Below are 22,759 nucleotides of genomic sequence, written 5' to 3' on the forward strand. Positions count from 1 at the left end.
AAAGAGAGAAGAGAGGAAAAGAGGAAAAAGAGTCGGAGCAAAAGACAGCAAGTGTAAAGAGGACGGAAGAACGTCAGTAGAATGCAAGGATATGTGAGAACAATGCGAGCCAAGTTGGTTAAAATATGCAGCCCCCGGCGTGTGCATGTGTTTGTACCCTCGTTCGAATCTCGCAGAGGGTTTGAGAGAACGGGAAAAAAACAGAGAAAATCGAGGGAACAAACAAGGAGCAGAGGAGTCAGAGGAAAAGAGGTGGAGAAAGCTCTTGGATACTTGAAGATACAAGCGAACGCAGTCATACACGGGCTGATGCAATATATACAATGGATATCCACACCGCGTTTCGGTCCGTGGCTGTTGATGTGCGAGCGCGCGAACGTTGCAGTCTGGAAAACACGGGATCGGGCTGAACGCGTGGGTGGCAAATGGGTTGGACAGGCTCAACAAAAAAAGCAGCCCCAGGGTAGCCCGGATGCTATAGAGATAGAGCGATAGGTAGAAAAAAACGTTGTGAAAACAAATGCCCGAAGAGGTGGGGGGAAAAACAACAACACCGCGAACATATCTGCATGCATGGACACGCAGAGACCGAGGCACAGATGAAAAATAATAATGAATGATAACGCGAGGCATGATGCAGAGGAAAAAGCTCCGTGTAACGAGATGCGCAACAATAGAGAAGCACATTCTTAGCAAATTGCGAAAAATAATAACGTTTGCAGCGACCACGAAATGCGTCAGGAGGCAGACGCAATCAGCGCTACGAACGAGATGAAAGAAGACGAGTCAGCGAACACTGATTCTGGGAGTCGCAGCAGGACATTGAATTACCTGATTCTACGCAATAAATTCGACTCACTGTGCTTTCCTAATGCGTGGGAAAAAAAATCGTAGCGTTTAATGCCGTGGAGACTGGAAATGGGAATGGAAATGGGAAATGGGAAACGTACGCGGACTTCAAACCTCAATCGATTATTAAGGAAAGTAACCCAGATTTTCGTCACTTGTTAAATCGCCGAAGCTTACGTCCTTTTGTTCGTCAGAATATGAGATTGCGTGCCCAATGCCAAGCGAGCATCTCCGTTCTTTCTGCAGATAGTACGCACCTCGAGTCTTCTCTTTATTCATTATATATTTCTGTGCACTGATGTTTCCTTTGACTGGGAAAATCACGAGGTGCGATGATCCTTCGCACTGAATCCCAGAAGCAGGAATGCCACGTCATCGAAAACAATAATGCCAACGCGAATGATAACCCAGGCTCTTCGAACCCTCACGAGGAGTTGATCGGAAGCCAAAAGTCGAAACGACGTCCCGCAGATTCATCATCGATCTTCTTTGTTCCAAATGTCATCCACCGATTTCCATGACACTTCCAATTCCTGTGAACTTTTTCTGTCAATGGGAAAGCATCGTGGGAGATAAACCGACGAAGCTTAGCCAGCAGCGGTCAACACGCGCGACCACCCGTTATTTTCTCATACCCATCACATATCATACGTGTAAGCGGCACGTGTTTTACACGCCTCTCTCGGATCCCATTACTCTTTTAGCTTGAGCAGTTCTCATGAGCACATTCTTAGCTTATGTGCATGAGTTTCTCCAGACTACTTGAATAACTAAGCACACGGTTCGTCAACGACCAGACACATTTACGCTTCCTCAGGTTTGCGCGACCCCGCGCGACACAATAAAGATCAACATGAATCAGCAGTGAAATATTGCCGAGGACTATTTCGTTTGAATTACTCGCTGTTCTTAAGGATCGCATTCGCTGCCATGAAAATCTTGACGAGTACATCTTCTGGCAAATCTCCAGAGAATTACACTTTCGTATCTTACTCATTAAATTAGCAGCACTAAAAGTAGTGTCGTAATTCATCTAGAAAAAGGATTCCAATTATTATCGGGGACTAGTATCGACTCACGCGAGTCAGCAATTTTTTTATGTGAACAGCTATAAGCTTCTCTTGATATAACGAATAATCTATAGCAGCTTTGACACTCCTGTCAACGTGATATACAGAAAAGGCTCCAGTTGATACAATCCGGTGACAAATTGACTTACTCGAGGAGCAAATCCGTCTACGGATAAAGATACTGAGGCAGCATTTAGGACGGCTCATCTGAAGGTCTAGTGAGATATTAGGCGCGGTGAGGCCACCCAGAACATCTAGAGAAGGCGTGTACGAGGAGAGCTAAAAATAAATTTCGTCAGCACGAATGCTTTGACGGGAATGGGTGTCTCGATAGTTTTTCACTCTTTGCCGCGGCCCCTTCTGGTCATCCTTAACGTTGTATTTATCCAACTGTGGCATTTTGTTCTTTGGCTATTTAGCACATAATTCGGAAGGTTTCGAAGGCGTGAGTTTTAGAGACGCTTCATTCTGGGCAAGGGGAACGAGACTTAATGTCTGCTCGTCGTCCTTTCGCGGGTGGTGCAGGTGTGGAATTCGCACCTGCAGGCATAATTATGTTGAACATTACTGCTACGTCCAAGATATGGCTTCGGACCCCTTCGCGATAAAACTACTTTCGAGTAAATATTCGAGTTTGGGCTTTCAAGACCCGGTCTAATAAGTTTTGCAAAGGGGTAGAGGATTTTCACCGAAAATGAGAAAAAATAACAGAAAGGGGAAAAAGAATTAACAAACAGGAGACTGCCAAAGCCAGCCACTGCAAGTTGGAGCATTAAGAATAAAAGAAGAACAAGCGCGTGAGAGCGAACGCGAAGAAGGTAACGAGAATACCCGTGGAGTGGGAGGAGCAGACTCAAAATAGGGGATGAAGCAAGAGGCTACCGTGATCCCACAAGATAAACGAATTTACGCCTCGTTGACGTAATAAGGGGGAAAAAGGACGAAGCTCGTATATACATGTATATTTGTCCAGCCACAAACCCAGCTTTTGAAGGTAATAATAATGAATGGAGACTACGACGAATAATCCCTTGGTCGTTTCCGGAATTCGGGGAGCCTGGTTCAGTGATGGTGAGCACGAAAAGTGTGGATTCTGGATCACCGACGTTCAACTACACACTGTCGTTTCACCGACCAAACCGCACACACGACCACCATCGCGGACTAACTTTTTCGCCGTGAGCTAGACTCTGATATTGAGACTCGACAAGGAAAAATGAAAACAACTATCGCAACAACCCGCTCTGTCCAACCCAACTCGTCGAATAAACATTTTAATAAACGCTCTCGCTTCTCCCTCCGGGGCATCGTAAACGGAGGAGGAAAAAATACCTCCATTTTTTCGATGTCACTGTATCGTCCGCGCTTCTGTTTTGTTTGCTTATATCTATTTGCTTCACCCTGAGGCTTGTTTTAACGGTGGTTTTAAAGAATGTACGGAACGCAGGAGCTTGTAGCCGACGAGCTTTCATGTAAACCCATTCAATACTTTCGACACGCACTTTACCTTTTTTTTACATTTTTTGCATGAGAGAAAAACTAGATCCTTCAGTCTAAAAAAGACAAAAAATGTCATGGAATTTGGTCAATCGATTCAGTATTTAGTGTGGAAACGGAACATGAAAGAGAAGAAGACGTATTCGGAATGTGATATGTTCACATTGTAAAAAGGAATGATAAAAAGAACAACTCTTTCTTGAAAAATAATTGAAAGTGAAGAAAAAGAAAATAATAAGAGAAGTGACAGTTTTGTTCGTGAACCTCGAAGAACGAAGTCGTTAAAAAAAAATATTGTAACTCATTTGAAATTGAATTTGAAAATAAAGAATTTCGAATTTATTATATCCGATCCGATATTAGTGTACATTTTTTTATTTCCTCAAAAGTCATTAAAATTGAAAATTCATTGCAGTAAATTTGTGTAGAGAAATCACAATATGTACTTAAATTATTTAACGAGTGTAAACATAGAGCCGAAATCAAGGATCAAGAGCCGTCTGAATCACTAGCATAGCTTTGATGGATAAGTAATACCGGATACTAGATTGAAATAACAACAAAGTCGACCTAGGAAAACAATGCACTTTGATGATCATCAATCAAAAACCTTTCGAAGGTTAATTCTAAATATTGAGACGTTCCTAACGAGAGATGAGAGAGCACTGCGTCGTGCTTGTCTTTCTAATGCTGAACAGATGTCCCTAAGTGTCTAGGAAACCGATCATGATTGATATTCAACCTTCTGTCTCTGGTATGGACTGGGTACGCTCCGTGTAAGTACCGCTGGCTAAAGTTCTCGCATGACTTCCCTCGAAGGCGAAGCTGAAAGCACTAATTGATAGAAAAAAATGATATTCTGAAAACGAAAACTTCTTCCATTTGCAGGCATCGTTTTCGAAGCTTCAATTGGATTATTGTCAAACGTTTTGTGAAACCCTGTGACAAGCTGCATCCAAATCTTTCTCTCCATTTAAAGTCTCTGATTGCAATCTAAGTCAACGCTGAACCAGCATTTTCGTGATTGCAAAGAGAAATCCATGGCCGACGAATCATGGGAAAGAAAAAAAATTGAAGACTTTGAAGGCAGAATCGAGTGGACTATCCAACGTGCACGTGTCACCTTAATCGTACAAACCGTGTCGTAAGGATTGTATTGAAGGCACAATCCTACAACAATGGAGAGGTTAATAAGAAACGCTAGGCCGGTTTGAGATGGCATTAATCAAAAAGAGGGATAAAACGTGAACAATTTCAAAATTTTGTTTAGCAATGGTGAACATCTCCGCTATGATGGGCTAAGAGTCAGTTGCTTCAGTATTTTCTCGACCTCTTCAAACTTCACTACGCACTTAGCTTCTTCGTCCAATTTTATTAATTAATGAGATGCTTTACTTTGGAACTTCAGTTTATTGCCATTTCATTGCCGTCAAGATCCATTCCCGGAGCTTAGCTGATAAAAAATTGCAAGAACGTCAATCCTGGTCGGTTCGTCGTGCACGTGCGAGCATTAAAATTGTACCTTCACTGAATTTCATTTCCGACGTTAACGTTTGTAATGTCCAGCAACGTTTTCACGTAATTTCTATTGCAGAGCCACCTTAAATGCCAGAGAATACAGGTATTTAAAAAAATTCTATTCAAGTTCAAGAGAAATACCTCCTGAAAAACGCCACCGTGCGATCGATATTTGCAACTTTTACTCTGCCGCTAGTACATTGAATGCTCGTAGCAAAACCTAAGAAGACATTTCTAACTTAGCAAATATATGTAAAGACGAAGTCTGCACTCTGCAATTTTTCCGATTCCGAGCTTATAGTAGCTTATCCATCAACAGTTTGGCCTTGAAGGACACGGAGAATCCCAAGCCAGCATGGAAGACGTCCCAGTAGAAAGGTTAGACTATTTTCTCCCGTTTACCAGTAGATCTGGCTAGTCCAAGCTTTATTTGATACAGTCTTACAGTCTGGTAGATATACTCCATTGGCAAAAGCATATAAAAGGTAAGAGAGAAAGAGGAGAGAACAAAAGCGTAGTCTTGTTCCGACCCGAAGACGCAGCTGTGGAAAAGGGTCAGGATCAGGTCTCGGTTGAAAGGCCGGAAGCGAGGAATGGGGTAAGCTTTGCTCGATACCTTGAACTGCCGAGAGCCCAGGCCGATTGGTGGAGGTCAGACGGGTCTCAAATCAGTCAGTGCATGATTGCAAAGGATCACGGAGAAGCAGCGACTAACCAACCTATATAGGACTACAGGAGCTAAACCAACGCTCTGGTTGATTCTTCGTCGTATGGCCAAAGCAGAGATCACGTGACCTTTAGCTGAGTGAACGTTAAGGGACAGGTATTGACCAGCGAGGGTGATTCTCGACTGGGAAGCAACAGTAAAAGCTTTCCCAGAATACAGAGATTATTCACTCCTTTGTGTCTGCGATAAAGCTTAGTAGATGTTTTATAGTAAATTTTTTAAAAGTTAACGCGATTTTATTAAGTTGTATTTTAACTTATTTGTTTTGTTGTTATATTTTATTAAAAAAACTGTGTTTTCAGGGTTGGTCCGTACTTAAAATCGTTACCGCAGAAGACAAAGACCACGATTCCCCAAAGGGTCCGTGATTCACACGGCTGACCAACCTTTTAGTGCCTCCTAAATGTTCCAGATCCTCACAAACCTGCCCCTCAATTTGCAGTTCGTGGCACCCTATGTGTCATGATTGGAAAATTCCATAGCTGCACCCCACCAACGTAGTTATAGCGGGGAAATGTTTATGGGGGTCCAACGACCAGCGGTCCCATGCGTAATAGGAACGGAGGAAGTGCAGTTTGACATGAGTATTCACTCCAATCGTTATCTAATCCACACTCGCCTGGTCATTCAAGTGATCATAAAAATGATGGCCTCTGCCACGGAATGCCAATCATGATGATTGGCTCATAACAAAGCATCGCTGCGAGTCTTCTAATGACGAAGTAACAGAGTTGAAGACCGTTAGACTTCTTGCATTCCGTTATTTTTCCATCACTTAAATAATGACAAAAATAAAGTAACTGGAAACCCGGACAGAGGCGCTTTTTCTATTATTTTGCACTAATTTTGTGCGCCATTTCAATGTGCACTAATGCCAACTTTCATGGCTTAGAAATACTATAGAAATACAAGGATTCAGAAAGACTTGCATCTTGGCAAGCATCGAACCAGCAGATAACGGAGCTGTTAATGCTCGAGCCTCTATCGAGTTTCATAATAATTTTTACTGTAATTTCTGATATTTGACATATTTTACTGGACATCAAAATGTACCAAACGCCTAAGGTTTCGGTTTTAAACAAAGAATTCAACGTTGTCGTCATAAAATTTAGTTTTTTGTTTTGAGGACCCTTACCAACCGCAATTTTTGATCATTTCTGATAACTCCAAAAATTTCTTTGTTATCCTAACTCTGTAGATGCACGATAATTATCTGTTTCTCTCTTCCCATAAAAAATTATTCGCATCCGAGTGAACCTAAAGAAGAGAAGAACTTTGTAAAGGTCAAGCTCTTCCCATACGGTGCACAATCAACCAATAACAAGACTAACATGCGTAGGTGCAGCACATTTCTGTTGATGATCACCAGCTAGTCGTCATCGCGGTCGAAAGATCGTCGGTGTCAACGAATGCATAAATCTAACAACAGCACGGGAGCATGTAGATTCCAAACACACTGAGATGCATACCGGGAGAGAATTAACGTTACATTCGTGTACGCACTGTCGTCGATTCGCCTCAGTCCGTGGCTCAGGTTAATGTCTGCAGGAATCGCTACGCGGGGAATCCAGACAATGCTCAGTTTGGTCTGGACGTTGATCCGCTCAGACAAAATGGAAATATCTTGCACGAGAATTACCAAGAGATAGACAAGAGAATATGCGAGGAAGTGAAGAGAGAAATTCTAAGAGTTCAACGATTCGAGGGGTAATCCATATCCGTGAATTGCACACTAAACGTATGGAAGCGAGTAGACTTTTCCGAGGGGAAAGACCAACAGCCTTATGAATATGAAAGATCGCAAAACATTCTCATATGTAATATAGCGACTGATACGGAGCTCAGTAACTCCTCATATTCTTGTGCTTAGCGATATTTCATACTCGTCATTGTTCGATAAGCTTTCTTTCCTTCTCATATGCAATTGAAATCCATAATCTCTCTTATCCCCCCGCGCGTTAACGTATACGTATTCGATCTTTATGAAATTCATTCCGAGGGAGAATTTCTAAGCTAGATAGCATAAACCCGTTGCGTTAGCGGAAGGTATATATTTTTTATTTATGAATTCAATTTTTTTAGATATCAGCAATAATATCACGCCATCTTCAAGTTAACCGCACTCCTGCTCACCGCTCAACTCTCCTACATGACTAAAACCCAACAGAATGTCTTCCTTCCTCTTTCTCTTATTCCATATCCTCGTGTCTGCCCGCGTGTGTGCATTATCCCGTACGAGAATGATCCAACTCTGCACAGGAGTCGATCCACCTTACGTACAAGCTTTACTGGTGAGAGGAATTGCCTACAACAATTCGACATTCCTGTCTATTTCACAAGTACATTTCAGTGACGGGTTGACATTGTTCGTAGCTTGATGAAAATTAGCACTGCACGGGGGTGCTTTGCACCGCGGATATTAACACTCGCATAGATGCTGAGCAGAGCGCACATCCAACGTCGACGTCGTTTCCAAGCTAGTTTCAGAAGCTTTAATATTATATTTCAAGATTTCTATCTCGTAGTTGCAGCTTCAATATCTATTCCAATCAATCGTGAAAATCTCACCAGTCAACTGATCATGGAGGAGTGTAACTTCCAAGAAGCAAAAATGAAAGGTTCTGCCACGTAATGACAGCTCACGATGCTTCACAATGACGGATGAGGGGATGTTTAATTTCCAAAAAAAACGTGACCAAATTCGTGATGAAGCGAGGCTGCAGAACAACGAATTGAACGAAAAAAAGGCATTTGCATTCGTGAAATGATATTGCTAACTAGAACTTTGTGGGATCCAGCAGCTTCGAAGCCTCAGCAGAGGCAACATGTCCGTAAGAGACGTCGAGATTCAACCTCGTATAGGCAGTGAAACGCGATAATCCATCTCCTACTATGTATGCGTATCTGTACATGTGGGGATCCAGTGGGTGGATGATCAGCTCTGTGAGGAATATACACGCCATAATGGATATCAGACATAAAGCTCGGAACGGGACACACAAGATGATCATGCCATTTCCATTCAGATGGAAAGCCCTGTCTGTGAACGACTCTCTCTCTCTCTCTCTCTGTTGCTCTCGTGTCTCTTTCTGAGACCGTGAGTGCGTACGGAACGATCCTCTCAACACATGCTCATGAAATGATGAAGGATTCTCAGAGCTCAATGAAATTATAATGAGGCCTCTGGCAAATACCCGAGAAACGACGCGATGGTCGTTAATAGTGGGAAGCAGCAACGTTTTCTCATCCAATGTCCAAATCGAACTTGACCAACATCGCATTTCGTTTTTGCTAAATTTCGAGAGCACTGCCAAGGTTATGACGAGATAAAAGAATAATGAAATGTATGAAGTGGAACGATGGAGCAGGCGACTAGTCGGGGCGTGCCTGGGAGTCGAGAAGGGTGAAGACCCTACAGTGGAGGAAAGTGAAAAATCTATCTATAGGCTATATAGATCAATGGGGTTTGATTAGTAGAGCGATATTTCTCTTTCTCTGATGCCGGAGCAGTTGGGCTCGGAGTTAACTGATGAGCGAATCCATTGTGAGCTCTTGAAGGGTTTTCCTTAGTCTTTATTGGGTAGTTGCAACGGTAGTTCGGTTCCCCTTGCAACAAGCACTGGAAAAGTACGTTTTACGATCGCGCAAGGCTAGTTTGCTGAACGATATCTATGCGCAACGTGCACTCACCCGGTTCAGCGTATATCCAGTGAATGTCTATATACAAAGTCGTTTTACTTTATATATCGCGATTAAGGTCAAAAACGCAATAATAAACAGTTTATCGTCGTGGGTCCTGGAGAGGATTATGTCATCGGAGAGGGTGGCCAGATTTGGTTGAACCCTCGGTTGCCAGGTTCAACGGGTAACCCGAGTAGCCCAAGCGATACGGTGAGACAGCAAGATCCGGCAGCTCTTATCTCCCATCATCAGTGAACCATTCCCTCGCGCTATATATTTACACACACACACACACACACAGATAACTGTTCCACGCGAAGACACGTCATCCATGGTGTCCACAACGCATATCCACGACAGTGACGACGTGCGTCACTCCCACACTTGATTGCTCCGTTCAACAGCCAATTTCCCGCGAAATTTCTTGAATATTCATAAGTTGTGAGACTCTCGCGCAGCTGGGATATCGAGTTACGCAGTTGGTCATCGAGCCTCGGATCCGTTGGGCCGATCAACGTTCCTGACTGATATGCATCGACTGTGATTAACATTTCAAATGGCAGGCTTCACAGACCACTGTCCGAGTTGGCAGGAATGATGGTTTGAATGATTCTTTAGATTATAAGTAATCTTGTTCGTTCTCCATCTCAGAATCTCCGGCATTTCTCTTCAAAACGATGCTCATCATCTTTTTCATCTCCTTCAATGAAGCGAACCCCAAAACGCCTGCTTTCTACTGTACTCAACCTATTTTCCGTCTCCGAAAATGGTGCCCTGCCCCAATAATACACATGTATAAAAATTGCAATTGGCTCATGGTGGCACGGGAGGGTTTAATCCATCTCAGCTGTGGAGCGACGGATTAAACAGAAAAACAAGGTCGTTCGGGAACAAGAACAACGGAGGAATGTGGACGCTGCGGAAATTAACACGGAGGGTGAAAAAGGGTTCTAGATTGAAGCCATCGAGACTACCGCAGTCCCCCCCCCCCTCCCTTTTTCGCCCTCTTGTACACGGGCTCTGTTGAAGAGTCCGATATTGGCGAGCGTTTAAAATCCCCGCGGACGTATTAATACATACCGGGTCTGAACGACGAATAAGGGACGAAGGGGTTGGTTTCGTACAGACACACGTACCTCTGCGTTATACAGAAGTATATACGGACACACTGAACTTCTATTATTTATATGTGATTTTCGATCTACATTTAAATTGGCCTCGAACGAGTCGCAGAAGTGTACAAGTATGGTTTTCCCATTTGCATAAAACAAAGCGTACTCGGAGTCCGAATAATGTATGTGGCAGTTCTACAAATTTTTTCTCGTCTTCGAAAAATCGGGGAACCGTGGAATTGAAGGAATCGATGTTTCTTTGGATCGTTCCCAACGAGTGGGACGCTTGCGATGACCCAAATTCTTATGCAGGAAAATTTTCACAGGATAAGCTTGTATGCCATTGATGGAAAATTTCATTTGAAATTTTGCCTCCAAAATAGTTTTATCAATGATTTTAAGATTATCTTCGAAATTGCTGGCATTCCATTCAACGTTCCTTGGTGACTTGGGACACGAGTAACCAAGCTGGGCTAGAATCGCGGGTTCCGTGCTGAAATGCGGACTGTGATTTTATTTCGGCGAAAGAATTCTCTCCAATTTGAGGATTTCGTGAGGAAATTTCAGGCTACCACGCCTCTGAACAGCGTGAGTAAAATCAGGCGTGGGATATTATGTTCCGTTCAGTTAAATCTACCCGACTTATTTACTTAAGCACACTATTTTACGGGGCGCGTTATAAACATACACATATGTACATACGTTTTAGGTGCAGTAGTTCCTATATTGGAAGATTGTGATTGGAAGAGTGAGATATTTGAACGCATTGGGAGGGACATGTGTATACGGGCAGGGAGCCTCGCGCGAAAAAATAAACGTACAAGGCAAAGGCGGGAGCGACGAAAGACACGAAACCTTTCGGTCTCCACTCGATGGCTTTGAGATTGCCGCTCTGCTGCGTTATATATTTGGACTGTGAGTTAAACCTAGTTTAAATGTGTCTCGGATAAAGAGTTTACGAGTTAATTAACGTCACTCGAAAGCCGCAGCGAAATACATACAAATGTATACAGGCGGCCTCAAAGTCCCTATCCAAAGTTTAAGTGGCCAGTGAGATGGAACGATTCCGATCAGCATTATACTGATGCAATTTTTTCTTGAATAGAAAACTCGATTTATTCAGGTCACGCATGAATTGAGACTCAGTTTGTTCAATTTTTTCATGTACTCGTCAATAGAAATGGAAATGAAAATTTATGCATTGGGTTGTTCAGAAAATTATTGGAAAGGAGAAAAAAAATTAATTTAATTTTTTTTTAATTTGGTACTATCGAATCGTCAACATATAAAACAACTTTCAACTTTTGTTTAGAATAAGCAGCCTGTTTTATGTGCTGCCTGGCATATCTCATGAAAAATATAGTGAAACGAAAACGCGAATAAACAGTCTACTTAAAATGATCGTACAAACCGTGCCGTGGAATAATTGAAGTACTTACGCATCTTTCCGCTTCAACATGGTGAAGCGAAAAAATTAATTAGAGGGCTCGCTCCCTCAAAGCGTAAAAAAAAATACTTTCGAGTGGTTCTCTATGCACGTGTTCGCGTATACAATGAAATTGCTACTTCTATCGAATGAATTTAAAATGAGTGCTTGCAGTTGGTTTTTTCAAGTTACTATTTTAACATTGACTTTTTTCGTCAAAGTTTTTTTCCTAACGATCTTTTTATTAACTGCCTATGTAGATGGGATTGTAACCAAAACTTCATGAAATTTCGCATGTTCCGTGGAAAACAATCGTCACAGTTTCTGAAGAATTCGAAATGAAGCCGTTTGGCTCGTTCTCCAAATTACTTTCAGCAAAAGCCAATTTTCTGAAGCACGATAAATTCAGGTGCTTGAAATAAAGCTCATAAAAATAACTATTTGTTTACAGGCACATTTAGGCGACGCTGCAATGTAAATTCGAGTGGTACGAAGGGACAAAGATCATCCCTGCTGCAAACTTTGTAAACCTGAGCATCTTGAGACCGTGGAAAAGAAAGAGAGAGAGAGAGAGAGAATGAAGAAAAATTCAAGTGGGACGGTCGAGCTGTTACGGTGTTAGGTGAGACCGACGTTCGAAGAGCGTAGTTACAATGAAACATTATGGAGTAGCAACACGAAACATTGTCGAGTTCCAAAAAAACGAGAAGCAGTAGCAAATACAGAGAGAGAGAAAGAGAGGGCGAGAGGAGAAGAATGATGACAGCGAAGGTAAAATGTGGGCAAAGGAATTTTGGATAGCTCATGATAGGCAGAAGGGATCGTATGGAAGGGGGAAGCTAAGGGTTACACGAACGTATACTGACTGAGAGGGACAGAGAGATTGGGTATTCTGGCTGTTCATACAGCGAAGATATTGGAGTATGAGAACGCGAGTGGTAAGTTCAACGGAGAAAGCAACAGAGAGACAGAAAGAAAGAGGGAGAGAGAGAGAGGGAAAGGGGAGGAGTGGGAGAGCGAGTGGGGTAGAGGGAAGGTTGAAATAGCAAGAGAAATGGTGTAGGAGCTGGTTTATGGGAAGGGGTGGTGATGATTACGAAGATCAAAGCAAGCAATCACTAGACAACGCGAGAAGAGACGTCGGCGTTGGTGGATGCCTGCTCACGCTCGCCCATACAAACACACCAAGAGATCGCGAGGCACGAGATGAGAGAGGGTCCACAAGAGCCACCAAACGTTTCTCCATCCTAGACTTGCACATTACGAAATGCGTGCATATACATATATTTACATGCATATCTCTCTGTTCCCAAGCCATTTTCTTTTATTTACCTGGCTTTCCGTCAACTATTATTATCTTTTGGATGTAACATGGTCTGGGGTAAAAATTGAAAATACTGAGAAAGGTGCAACGTTATTGGACAACCGGTTGTCAAAAATTGTTCTCCGTATTTACGACAATCATGGCGTCAAATCATGCACAAATTTGAGCCTCGACGCCAGCTGTAGAAAGATTCATTTTGTTGAATTTCAATTTGTACGTAATTTTTTATGGATTTGAAAATGTAGGAATCGACTCCTCACTGAATATCCAACGTCTAATATCCGATATCGAAGATGTCAGTTTTCATAACTTTTGAAATGAATTTTCCAGGCCTTTTCAATGATTTCCCTTAGTAGATAAGACCTGAATGTTATTAAACGAAATGTATCTATCGCGGTTGCAATTAATCTCAAACTATTGAGTCTTCCCAGACGCGAAAACAGATTCCATGCTCGTTTTTTTCGTCTCCATAGCTCACCCACGAGGGAAACCTTTTTCTCGTTCTCGTTCATGGATAACCTTCTAGTCACATATACATGAACAAACACACGAGTGAAGCATACACCACCCGCTCGACAACCCCTCCTCGAGCAGTGGAGTTGAGAAGGGCCTGTTGAGACGCGACACGCAACTGTGTGCGAGCTTTCAACCCCCAGTCTGTGCCCTGGGTGCGCGCCTGCTCACCAGAAGTGTTCTTCTAAATGAGCACTACTTTCCTCTACTTCGACCGATTCGAAATATAAAGAAAAAGCATTTATAATATTATTTTTCGACGAAAACAAAATGCCCAATAACAGTGCGATCCTTTCAGCCAAGCAATAATCCGTGGTCGAAACTTTTCGGCTACGAACGAAAGAGCTCGATTTTTCTGTTTCAGGAAATGGATTCCACCTTTTCTTAGGGCTTGAACGAAGATATGAAAGAAAATCAAAGTTTGCTCGATGCACGGGGGGGAAGAGGGATGGCATAGAAGAAAAAAACGATAGTGAGGCATCCTGCGAATTCTTGTTTCTGGAAAGTTGGAAAATAACAAATACAAGCTAAGAATAAATTCGGAATAATACTGGCCGTGTATTCATCTTTCCTGTACGCCCCAAACGCATTTTTCTTCGTCTTATTATTTCTGGTATTTAAGAAAACGTTGTGAAATTCGTTGAACAAGGAAACTCCATTCTCCAACTTGCTCCCTCCTTCCTCCTCTCTCTTTCCCATCCATACATGCATTGTTACTCACGTATATCTAAATATGAATGATCGAAGGGTACAGAAGGTGATAAAAGCTTTTAAATATTACACGCTCTCTCGAAATTATATTATACGAGCACATGAGTAGACGTTACTACCTGATTTCCCCAGACGTTTTGCCTCGACCCCATAAACTCTCGATATCCATGGAATTTCCTTCCACAAGACCGCGGGGAGTAAAATTCTAAAATTTAAGAATTTTTAAATCCTAGAAACATGTGAAATTTTTGTTCTAGCGTCGTTCATTTATCACAAATGAGCGAGGAAAAGAGCGAGACAGCAAAAGAGAGCTCGCATGGTTTTGCTTGCTTCAAAATTACAAGGTTCGTTAGTTTCCAGTTTCTCTGTTTTCCCAGTTGGGGAATACGAGAATTCCCCTCATATTTGCCTCGTGCGAGCCTCCGTGTATCAAAACATACCTACCAACGTATATACCTGTGTCTATAGAAAATATAAATACGGTCTATCCATATCGTATGGAATCAAATAACCGAACGAACGTACAGATATAACCACGAGGGAAAGTATTACGTTTTCATCAGTTTTGCCTCCGCATCAACATTGTGCAGAAGTAGTAACAGAAAAAACGAATGAGAAAAATCCGAAATTCCCCATGGAATTAGCGTATGAATCTTTGCGAGATGCAAGAAAAGAAACTCATTTCTAAAGTTCATTCGAAATCACTTTGAAGATGACAAAGTTTGACCTTTTACCCTCTTCGGTATTAATCTCCTGCCCATCATTTGTGAAATTCTGGGGTGAGAATGCAGTCTTGGAATCGCAATAGGTCCTAAACGTGGCTGAATGAAGTAAATATATTTTCGTAGCCTGATTTTATTGAAATTTTTGCAAATTTTCGATTCTAGAATTCCCATGCGTTACTTTCGAACGAAAAAAATATCGAATTGTATAAAAAACGAGGAAAAAAGGCATTTCAAGAGACACGACGTTGCGATTCGAGCATTGACAGCATCGCTCAATTGCCCTCGGGCTCCTCTTTCATTGCTATCCGATTGATGACGATAGAAAGATCGTGAAGAGCAGGAAGAAGGAGACATAAAAGAGGAAGGACGGGCCGCGAGGGAAGGGTTGCCTGCAGTCTGGGAAATCGCCAACGATCGAGACCGCAATCATGATAAATCATTGGCGAGAGATCGGCGAGGCAAAGTTCCCGGGAGACCAGAAAAAAGAGCAAGACACATTGCGAGAGAGAGAAACCAGTCAGCGATCTTTCGGACTCGAGTTCGTGTGTCCCGAATCGTATCGAGACTGCGATCAAGCTCCTACGAATCCGTATGAAATATTGATGAAATATTGATGAGTGTTGAGACTCTCAAATTGCATACCAACACGCTCTGTGATCCATGAGTGTACTGCACATTGCAGATTCCTGAGGAATCCGTGATCGTCTCCCGTTTCATGTGATATTCACGTTTCCTACTCCCTGTGTTCGATCATTGTTTTATTTTTGCGTAAATGATGAAACAGACCTGGCAAAATAACTCATAAATATGCAGCTGACTTGCTGCGTGGCGACAACTCCTGAGGGTGAATAAAAAAAAACCAACAACAACAATGAAAATTCTGTTTCACTGAGATCGAACCGACCTGTATCGAAGATAAAAATCCATCGATTTTCTCTGCAGACATATTTTTCGAAATCGTTCATTAAATTCACGTTTCTTCGAATCAACCAAGTATTCGAGGCATTTTTTTCATGAAATGTAGTTTCCCGGTCTCACGAGTACCGAAGATTCCTATTTTAGGCTCCTGGGTTTCAATGTCGTAGAATCCTGACTAAAAATTGATCTCAAATCCTGGTAGGTTTTCATTCACGAATCGTATACGAGTCCCATACGAAATCAAGGATCTTTCACATTTGCGATAAAAACTGCGCGACACACTTCGTTTCAAATGATCGGATAAAAGAAACTTCAGAAAAAAAATCTCCCTCAATTACCTGAGTCGAGAGACACGGTCGAGGAGAACTTTTGCCAGAACACGTAAAAAATATCGGCGATCGGAGAAAAAGAAGCATCACAAAAAGTGGAAAAAAATTGAAAGCTAATAAGAAAGGAGGTGAAATTAAGGCAAAAGAAAGACGAGGAGGAGCCAGGACATAAGAGGGAAAAAGTGCGGTAAGGGACAGAAAAAAAGGCTTACGAAGCACAGGTTACGTTACCTAGACACAAGCGCTCGCCAAGAACGCCATGGGCATGTATCGTACCTGACACGTCAAGTATTTACACACACACACACACACACACACATATTTACGAATCAATATATGTGTAAAAACACGTATGAATATTTAGTCAATATATGTACAGGGTGTCCTAGAACGAGAAATCTTGAAAGGAGAAACAGCTCGTAGGATTCATCACACAAGATAATTAATTGAGCTCGTAGAAAAATTGGAACACGAACGTGCATGCGGAGATTGATAAATGGTCGAGTGACGTGCTGTTCATTTTTGTATCGGATAGAGGAGAGATGAGCAGTGAAATATGACTCGGCCGTTGTAACGAGTTCTGCAATGCAATCAAATTTTCTACTTCCAATCAAACACAGATTTTTTTCATTTTCTAAGACTGCTTCATAAAACGTTGTAAAAGTGTTAACGGCTCGAGAGATATTGTAGAAAAATATTGCCAGAAATTCGCCGCATCCAACTTGTATTTTCGGTAAATTGAAAAATTCATTGAATTTCGAAAAAAAAGCTCGATATGACATTTGCAAAACTTTAATAACTCGCTGTATTTGATGGTTGAAAAATTGTTGAAAGTTCTTTGTTTCCAGAAGGTGCCTAGGGCTCGCTCGCATGATAATCGTTTCGAGGGTCTTTTCCCCTGGAGTCGGATATCGCTGACATGACGTCGTGACGACGGTCAACCCGGTTACATGCGTACCGCGAACCCGAGAAAGTTTTTATCGGAGGGGACTGCAGGGACGCCTGGTTTTGACGGAGAAATTACTCGGCATTGATTCGCTCTAATATTGTCAGTATTCGAATGGGCCAGATGAACAAAACCAACGCGATTCTACCAGCTAAGAGCTTTCGACGGCGCAAGATATATTGCCCGGGAATCTAACGAGGGAACGCAGGTGAACTGCCAACTTTTCTATCATTTATTTATACGGGGTCTCCAAAGCCCTTTTCGATCTTTCTCTCCGATATTCTCACACTCTCTTTTCCCCAGATCCCGAGTAAGCCCGGAGCCCATTTCACCAAACTTCTGTATGGCAAACCCTTCGAATAAATCAATATTGGGCAGACCAAGAAGGCTTATATTTCGGAAATTACGACGAAAATCATGAGACGAAGGCACAACTTTTGAGCATATCGATAATTAGATTCAATTTTTAATCGAAACGAAATTATCACTTTTCCAATAATTCGTGTAAAATTGACACCCTGCTGCACATTCACAGCGATGCGTAAGCGGTCGAGGTAGGGCTCCGACCAGATTTCCCATACAGAAGTGCAATACAGAGAAGAGAGAGTGGCCGTAAACAGCGAACTCGGTACCTCAGCCAAAAACACGGAAAATAAAAAATTAAGGAGCCGTTGAAGCGAGGGAAGATCGAACGTTGGATTTCGTATACAGATTTGAACGAACGAAAAGTGACACTCCTTGTCATCGTGATATATAAGAAAATACGCGTTGGAAGCTCAGCACCACTGATGAAAAGAAAAAACCTGCCAAGTTTTATCGAAATTTGTACTGTCCCGAGGGTCGTTTCTCCGGCGTCTCCAAAAACGTGAGAATTCCAAAATTTCATAACTTTTGACTCGTGTAAACAAATTAATGTTACATAGATTTAATCAATTACTGAATTTTCGTGGTTACAATTCCGAGTTAGTGACCCGTACAGGTCGGTTTAACTGCACCTCGCGATACTGTAAAGTTCTCCATTTTGGACGCTGTGCGGCCGAGTGGTGCTTAAAAGACTCTTGAACCTGCTCACTACTGGTAATATCGGGCCCGATTATATCACATGCGAGAATCTCTTTCTCCCTCCCCCCGCATGGATCGTTTCCGCTCCCTTTCTCTCTCGCTCTCTTAGGGACAAACAAGGAGGATACCGAAGGCAACGTGCCGTTAACAAACCCATTAGAGAATTGAAGCGTGAGCAAGAGAGTACTGCGGTGATGAGTGAGAGGATAATATCGATGGGAAAAAGGGTTGGAAAAAGCGAGAAGGGAATTTGAAAATATGAGCGCACCCGTCGCAGGCTTTGCCGCATGGTATTGCATCGGGAAAGATGAGATCAAATGTATAGTGCACCAATCCCTTTCGCTCCTCTCGCGTTTCCTTTATTTTCGTATCCTGCATGCCCCGCAGCTTTGATGGATGGTATTAAATAAAAAAAATAAACCAACGAAAACGCTTTTGCCTCGTGAACCGTAACAAAATTCGTCGCAAATTTACACTCGAATAATAATGTCAAAAGCAATAAACTTTGTGAAATAGACGAAAAATATATTGAACCGAAAACAAAGCGAAAGGAACGAGGCAGTGAAACCTCGAGGCTTGGATTAATTCCTAACTGAAAGACCAGGTACCGAGTATCAAATTACGACAACTCGAACCGTATTGCCATGTTACTGAATAGATAAACTTGTGTTATATAAAGGGCCACATCGATTCCCTTTCTGCGTATCAAATTGGCATACAAGAGAACCCAGAGACGCCATATGGATGGTGCAAGTTCTCGTGACTCTTTGTGTCCCTGTTCCGAGTACCCTTGGGGCTTGCCAAGCTACTCTCTATACCTATATTCTATTGAACCATACATAATGTACCAATCGCTATTTACAACCGATAAACCTCTCCTCGCTTCGGTACATATTATATTCCTATCAGATATATACAGGGTGAGCTTATAGTTGTTAGCAATGATAATGTCCATGAATCTGTATGTGTGCTTTCGAAAAAATGATTCAGCGATTATTCGCAAGTGTGTAGACTCGGTCGCATGTTCTCATCGTGACATCAAACGAGGATATTTGTGTTCCCTTCTGAATCCCAAAAAATTCAATTTCAGCTGGTCACATGAACTTCCGTATGATTTGAGGCACTCATTGAAATTGAGGACGTTCATGATCTCATTTAAAAAATTTATCACTGTTTCGAAGGTTTTGGGAAAATAGAACTGACGCTGAAAAGGAGCATCTGGTAAAGCTTCGTGGGAACGGTTCAATGGTCCTCAGCAACCTTTTTTGTTCTAAATTATGAAATTTTGTTCTCAATACTTGTTTATAAAATTTTCTCGTCTCAAAAATCTTCATCAGTGCTAATAAGCCTCGGCTCATCCTGTATTTACACACCTACATTGTACGTGCTTGCAAGAATGCATGCCACATTCCTCATTGGTAAGCAGGAACTCCCTCAACATCTTCAATCTCTATTGACACGCACAAGAATGCGAGGAGTACCAGGCATCATTCGCACTAGACACAGAACAGGTTTGCTGTGGATTATTTGTAATACGATACGCATGTCTATGAAGCACGTCTTACGAGCCATCGCATAGACTGACGTTGGAATCAACAGGCTTTGCGAATCGAAACAAAATTTCTCAGTAGCTTTTGTTACAACGCACCCTTCATGGGATTTTACTTAACGAGTGTCAGCTAATCCGACGTACCGAAAAAAAGGAGTAAGAATGACGACCATAATCTGAGGAGGCTCCAGTTGTTCGATTCCCAGCATCCGGGGATGCGCTGCCCAAGGTTTCCCTTCCTAGGGTTTTCCGTTCCCTGGCATTATAATTTATTAAAATCTACCGAACCGCATACCTTATAAAATAGATGAAAGGGAAATCGAGTTTTCTAACTTTATGAATTTCCTCTACGGTTTTTGGTTCACTATGTTTAAAGCTCTCGCGCACATAGAGACGCAGGAAACAGCTCGAAATCGGCTCTCGAACGAGCGTGTGACGTGAAGTATTATAACCTGAATACTCGGATTACCCATTGTTATAACCCACGTTTCTCTTCTCTCTTTCTCTCTCTCTCTCTCTCTCTCTCTCTCTCTCTCTCTCTCTCTCTCTCTCTCTCTCTCTCTCTCTCTCTCCCGAACACACGATGCTCGCACTGACTATTTCTGTAGGTGCATAGAGAAGCTTTAAGCTCTCCGCATTCTGCGCCAATTCACCATGGTTCTTGTCGAGAGCAGGCTGAAATGAGTGGTACAGTGATTGGTCCATTCGGTACAGTGGAAAATCCATTTTCACCATTGCGTTGTCCGGCTGCTACGATCGAATAGTATATTCTTCAGAAATATCCCACGTTTGAAATAGCCGGAGAGACGATTTCTGGAACTAAAACACCACGGATATTCATTGAAGAATGACAATTAAATATAATTCGAGGAAATGGACTCGAAGCCCAATATTTTCCTAGTCAATTGCAAGAATCAAAGATTATCCGAAATTCAATTTCACCGACCAGAAATACGGCTCGTCAGAGTCCCAAGGATGAGTGAAAACATTACTTCGATACCCGCCACGAACGACGTGCTTGTCCACGAAACTATGGGGGTCTTCCACGAAGATTTAACTTGCCAATGACTGGACCGTCGATTATCGCAAGCTCTTGTTTTCCCAACGACTCAATAGGTCTTTGTACGTGTGTATGCTACCACGTGAGAGGGCTCGGTTGCCGCGGCTAATGAGCTAAAGACTGCAGCCTATGTCACTCCGGGATTACAATTGTTCGTGATATATAGAGGCAGCGGAGGCTAAAGATCGTTTCGGCTGGATGAAAATCACGTGTGTTTCGAAACGTCGCATTTTCACACTCTTCCGTACGGAAATAAAACTTTTTAAACGCGCCCCCGCGTATATCTATGGGGTGTGGAACGCTCGAGCAGTAATTCCACGGTACGAAACAGTCAGAGGGAGAGAAAAAACAGAGCCAAATGAAAAATACTGACGCCAGGACGCCTCAACGAAGGCCTCTCCGCGCGCACACCAGTAAGTGGATCACAATGGGCGACATTTTCATTCTTTTTTGGCGTGTTCATTGAACCTCTACGAAGTTGTCTGATCACGTCAGTACGGTACACGTGTTTCCCCTGCACACAGAATGAGCTTGCAAGACCAAACATCGGAGCGTATACGTTACGTAATTCCATTGCGAATTATGGTAAAAGGACCGTAAGTACGCTCTTGCGAGGCTAATAAAGATTTATTGCATTTTCCGTAGAGTGCAAAAAGCTTTCATGGTGATTAATGCGATTTCAATGAAACAGTAACATAGTTCGCGGCTGTTTTATATCGATCATGGTCCATTTATTTTGAGGACTTCTACGAGAGCTTTTCGTTCTATTCAACGTTTTTTATACGTCAATTTCAATCATTTCGTCAATATCTCGATAAAATATATCAACTCAATCAGGAGAGTTTTACGATTACGAAAGGGAATTGGTTCGTTTATAAATTAGCATGAATCGGTACTATTACCCATTCAGAAAATACGCTGCCAAAGAAATTGAGCCGAAATTCAATTCAGAGTGTTGAAATATTTGAAGAATCACCTGACAGCGAATTTGGTTCTGGGACCAGGATTAAAACAGCTTTGTACCTTCTCGAAAATTTGGTCACCGACGGTGAGAGGATCATCGTTCTGAAGAAATGTCAATTTTTGTACCACGAAATTCGTAGCGCGGATTGAATATCGTAAGAGAACCGTAAGAACAGAGCCCAAGGATCCAACGAAAGGCGAGGATCGGAAGAATTCATCAATGCCCGAAATAATATTTCAATGAAAATACAAGAGCTCAGAAAACGCAATCTCGTTCGTAATTTCGAGATAAGTAAAGAAAAATCTCGAGCTGGAGATTGGTTACATAACATTATTTGTCTCCGTGCGCGACTGCATCGTTGTAAATATAATAGATTTCCCGACGGAGATCGAGCCAGAATGGAATATAAAATAGAAAGATACGCTCGGGTGATTCTTTGAGTGGAAGATTGCTCGGTACGCTCCATCACATCGAGAGTAAAATCGTGCAAGTTTTGAATTGGAACGCTCCATTATTCAAGCACGTATTCCCTTAATCTTGTCTTTCACGTTTTATCTTAACTCTTTCTCTTCATTTGCTCGACGCTGGTAGAGCGCAAGGACCTCGTGAGACGATTGGTAGTTCTGTATGGATGGTGAAAAGCTGAAGCTATTCTATTACCGGCGCTCCGTACATCTGCGTCCCTCTCTTTCCCTCTCCTCGGTACTCTGAAATTTTACAGTTTTTTCAACTTTCATTTTTCCATCATTCTCTGCACATTTCATAACTAGAGAACATC

The 22,759-nt window shown here is 42.2% G+C and overlaps 1 protein-coding gene across 3 annotated transcripts in view; it reads right to left on the bottom strand.

Moving 5' to 3' along the window:
- The window catches only part of LOC122407184 (uncharacterized), a 297,472-nt gene that overhangs the window by 272,408 nt on the left and 2,305 nt on the right, over positions 1–22,759 (bottom strand). The window lies entirely within an intron of this gene.

Source organism: Venturia canescens, chromosome 2 (genome assembly GCF_019457755.1).
Source record: "Venturia canescens isolate UGA chromosome 2, ASM1945775v1, whole genome shotgun sequence".
In the NCBI taxonomy this organism is placed as follows: domain Eukaryota; kingdom Metazoa; phylum Arthropoda; class Insecta; order Hymenoptera; family Ichneumonidae; genus Venturia; species Venturia canescens.